At 32.8% G+C, this 5,200-nt stretch overlaps 1 protein-coding gene across 1 annotated transcript in view; it reads right to left on the bottom strand.

Moving 5' to 3' along the window:
- Nucleotides 1–5,200, bottom strand: part of LOC117119524 — a 28,299-nt gene that overhangs the window by 19,053 nt on the left and 4,046 nt on the right. The window lies entirely within an intron of this gene.

Below are 5,200 nucleotides of genomic sequence, written 5' to 3'. Positions count from 1 at the left end.
GTTTTTAACATGATCAAATATAACACTATCAGATCGTGAAGAATGTTCTTTAAGTCCTAGTTATTAAGCACCTATCTGTCTTACCAATATAATCACTATTGCAGCCTGGACATTTCAAATGATAGACAACAGAACTTCTGTACTCCTTAGGGGTTTGATCCTTAGTAGATATAAAATGAGAAACATTTTTATACTGCCATAAAGTTATGAATTTTACCTCTTTAATTAAGTGTTTCTTTACCTTATTTAAACATCTACGTAAAATGAACTCACCTGGTTTTCCTAGATAAGGCAATCTAACCCAAATCTAAGTCAAGCTATCATCAGTAGGCCTATGTATACATTTAGGTTCATTTAATTTCTTAAGTACATTATTAACAACTTTTAAAGGGTACCCATTCCAAGACATAAACTTCCTGATGTTACTAAGCTCTGTTTGAAGTTTATCAGGAGTACACAATCTGTGGGCTCTAGAAACTAAACTACGAATCCAGGAGATCTTATGGTTCCATTGAGCAAAGCTATCATAATAACATATTGACCTGTATGTGTATTTTTACGATATATACTCATACTTCCTACACTGTTGTTAAATTGTAAATCCAGAAAGTGTACTGTGTCACTGTTTTCAAATGATTCAAAAGTAAAATTAAGATTCAAAAGTAAAAACGATCCTGGCAAACTAATCTGTTCCGAGACAAGGGCTCATTCAGGGTATTAGATCTTCACGCCTAATTTACATGGCCTTCAATTGGTCGGTTTCCTTTATTTTTGGACATTTCCCTCACCCATGTTTCTATTGGTTAATCAAGGACATATAACTTTTACGAGGATAGCAAGCTGGCTTGTCTAAGCCTTGCACAGTACCGTGAATCACCCTTATGTGTGGATTGTTATGCTAATTAAGAGTTTAGATGGTCTGCGCAATATGCTCAGGAGTGTTTCATGTTTTGACAATGTGGAGGTTGCTGAATGTTGAATATGTAATATATAAAGCATATTTGAGTTTGTGAGCAATACATTATTTTGTAAGTAGTACGTATATAAATAATTTTATTGCACTAGTTAGTTGATACCTTCTAATTTGTTTCGGGTATATGCTGTTTGCATCTTTTATGCGGTTTGACAAGGCATATATACTTAGCTTGGCTTATTAATACGCCTAGCATTGGTGCAGTTGCCTAAGAATGCTGTTTCCCCCTCTTATGTTCTTGTTAACAGTGCCAGCTGGCATAATACGGTACCGTAAAACAAATACAAAATAGGGGTACTAATTTCATCTGACATGCAAATCAATCTTACTTATACACTTAAAAACAAAATAATCTACCAATAAAATCATTTGTTAGTTAACATTTAAGGCACGTATTTTCACAAATTATATTTTTAAATTGATGTGATTATGTTTTTTCAGTATAATACAATGAATTCGACATAAGTCATATCAAACCGCATATGAAATGCAATTATAGTGATCCAAAAACAAATTAGTATGAAGTTATATAAAAATTAAAATTATTCATATACTTAACTACAAAATCAAAATGTATTGCTCATAAACGCAAATATTGTTGATTTTCAGTAGGCCTACAAATTCAACATTTAGCAACCTTCACAGATTTTAACGCATGAGACACTTTTGAGCATGTGCAGAACATCTGAACTTGTAATTAATAAAACACTTAAGGCTTATTCACGGTACAATGCCCAGACCAGCCAGTTTCCTATCCTGGTAACAGTTATAAGTCCTTTGGGTAATATACCACCGAGTGTAGTTATTTTTTGTTGACCAGAAAAGAAACACACCAAAAGATAGATTATACAGTCAAAGTTATCCGTCGATGATGTAGCACAGTTAAATTTATAACACTACAAAATGTATTTTAATTGATGCTATGCCTTCACAAAAATTTAATTAACTTAATACATACTTAGATAAAATAAATACACACTAACACACATACATATACTTACAAACTGTAGAGTACGTACATACATCTTCATACATATTGTACTATAATGACAATACGCTAATTAGGACTAACTTCTCACGTGTACCTTTCATAATGTTATGCAACCGCAACGAATTGTCTTTGTTTAAATTATGACCCATTATGGCCCAATACCACCTGGCAAAATGCTAGGTGGAAATGGGATAGGTGGCAACAGGATTAATGTGGCAAAGGGCAGGGTGAAAAAAGTCCGGGTGCAATGGGCCTTTTCATACTTTTTTTTAAAACATTCTATATTCAGGTATAACAATTCTCAAGAATGCAATTCAGGATTGAAATCAAGAGCTTATAATCGAATCAAAATAATTAAAAATACAGAATTATATAAACATCATATAAAATGATTAATATCATAGAAAGCAAAAACTCATTGACAAAAAGACCTATTCAAACTAGCAATACCTTATATATGCCTATATAATACAAAAAAAAAATAACTATTGAATTGCACATTAAAATATTTATAAAATTAAATGTACTATTCAGGAAATACAAGTAAATTAACAAAATATCTCTATTGTTTATAAAGCCAATGACACTAGGAATGGTAGACCTGGCAAATCTTTTTGTTCGACAGCTTGGCACTACATACTGATTCACTTTTTGAAGCAATCTAGTCCAGTTCTTCTCTTTTAGGGTTCTATTAATTAAAGCGATTAAATAATAACAGATTCTTCCCAAAATGTTGAAGTATGAAATCAAAATCAGTGCATCGAGAGAATTCGCATATCCTTGCTATTCATTCAGAAAAAAAACAACTTCAAAAGTCGTACCGAAGATAGGCGTAACAGATATTGGCCTACTGGTCATCGGGAATAGAAGCCTTAATAGGCTTTTTAGGAACTGGAGTAATCATAGCATTATTCCAGCTAGACAGGTGTATAGAAACTCAAGAGAGGGGAGCAAGCTCCAGAGAAAATTCCCTAATTAATCGAAGTGGTATATATTGAGAATGACAGAATTTATTAACATAAATCGCTTTTAAAAAGTTATAAACCTGCCCATGGTATATAACAGGGGTTTAAGATGGGAAAAAAGGCTGCTAATTTTTGCAGATTAAGTAACGGTAAGTACGAACAAATACTAGCATAATGCTTATTAATAACATTTGTGACATCATTAGGGACACAACCAAGCTCATGTAATAAGGATTGTGGTTTCGATCGTCCAAAGATCTTCTGTACTTTTTTATGCCACTTAAAACGTTCATTTTTCATAAGAGAAGCAATAGATTCGCCGTAGAAAGAGGACTTGGCCAATTTAATTTCATAACGTACTAATCTTTATGCCCTGATTAAACCAGGGAGGGCCTATCATTTTCCTTACGCGAACATTAACTGAAGGAGATTATTTTTATAGGTATCCATTACACTTTCAAGTTTAACAGCGAGGTACTCAGAATCGTTTATGTTTACAAGAATCAAATTATACCAATCAATCCCTGTAACAACTTTACCAAAACGCCTCATACACGAATTCTACAAAGGGGACGTTCAACCAACTTACCTTTTTATATGCTTTTATTTTACAATTAAGAGGTTAGTACAAAATGAAGCATGGTCACTGCGATCTAAAGGAGAGAGTTTGAGTGGAGATTGATAAAGATTAGAAATATTATTTAGGATTTTATTAAGGCAGGTGTTTCAGCGAGTCGAAAAACCAATAACCTAGTTTAAGAAAGTGTGGTGAATTAAAGTCACCCATTATCATAAATAAGGAATTAGCCCTTGTACTTCGAAAATGATAAAGTTTAGAGCGTAAATATTCAATAAAATGGCGGGTACATGAGTTAGTAAATGTTAGTATACTTGCAGCTACGCCTTGAAGTCTTTGAAGCATGTTAATGTGGGTTTTAGGAGTTTTAAATAAAACAGAGTTAATATAGTCAAGAGAAAATTGAAGTGTGCCGAAGTTTGCTTTGATATGTATTTTTTGATAAGTGCTATGTAACGTATAGGAAAGTTAACAGATTTTATGAGTTGACCGATTTGATTTTTCATAGAAAGTTTGTCATCAAGTGTGACGCCAAGGTTAGTAATAGTTGAAGAAGTTTCAATGATAGATGAACCAATATGAAGTGAGTCGATGTTAATTTTGAGCGAGATTGAGTAGTGCCGAAGATAATGAATTTAGTTTTATTTTCGTTGAGTTTTATTTTTCGTTGAGCATTAGCATATTATTAGACAACAAACTGTGGATATCATGGAGGCGGGTTTCAAGATGTTTTAATTAGGTCAAAGTCAGATGGATCAAAATAAATATAAAGCTGGATGTCATCAGTATATATGTGATAATAAAGGTTAAGGGACGAGATACTTTTGGAAAGAGGGAATATGTAAAGGGAAAAAGAAAGGGCTAGGAATAGAACCTTGCAGAACTCCATATTCAATAATTTGAAATTTGATGTAATGTTGTTAAATTAAAGAGATTAAGTTCAATTAATTAGATATGATAAAAACCAGTTTAGGGCCAATACCATAAATTAAAAATTGAGAGGATAATCTGTGAAGCTGTCGAATGCAGCCGAAAGATCAAAGAGTATAAGGGCAACAACCCATTTCCTATCCAGAGCAATAATAATATTATTGTGTATTTTTTCAAGGGCAGTTTCAGTACTATGACCTGCCTTATAATATGCCCATTGAGAGGGATCAAACAAATTAAATTGAGTGAGATATTAAATTAACTGAGAGGAAATTACTTTTTTCGATAGGTTTGGCTTGCTAAGGTAGATTATAAATTGGCCTAAAAGTTTGGAATTTTTTTGGGGATCAAGAGACAATTTTTTCAATGTTGGGGTGACTACAGCAATTTTAAGATTATCAGGAAAAGAGCCGCCGATTTCAAGAGGTCTATTGATTAATGAAGCAATGTCTTAGTTTTTTTTTTAATACGTTGCTTAATAATATATCTCTATCAGAATTCTATTTGGTGTTAGAACATCGACGTTCAAGCCGACGCAGATCGCTTACTTTTTGTTTAAGTGATTGGAATACCATGTTTGTTATTGTTTTTATTTCTAACAATAATTTCCTTATTCGGGGCAAGATCAGACAACATTGAACACAGATTAGTTTGCAGTAATAACGTATAGTCGTTTACAGACACTGACAAAGCGTTTTTAACGATGGTAGTACTCATAGCACCAACACAATCATTTAGCTTATCAATATCAATATTCTTAGTGC

Source organism: Anneissia japonica, unplaced genomic scaffold (assembly GCF_011630105.1).
Source record: "Anneissia japonica isolate Jap-2015-1 unplaced genomic scaffold, ASM1163010v1 scaffold287892_len502923_cov169, whole genome shotgun sequence".
NCBI lineage: Eukaryota > Metazoa > Echinodermata > Crinoidea > Comatulida > Comatulidae > Anneissia > Anneissia japonica.
The sequence above is the reverse complement of the archived record's forward strand: the minus strand, read 5'-3'. Positions and strand labels throughout refer to the sequence as shown.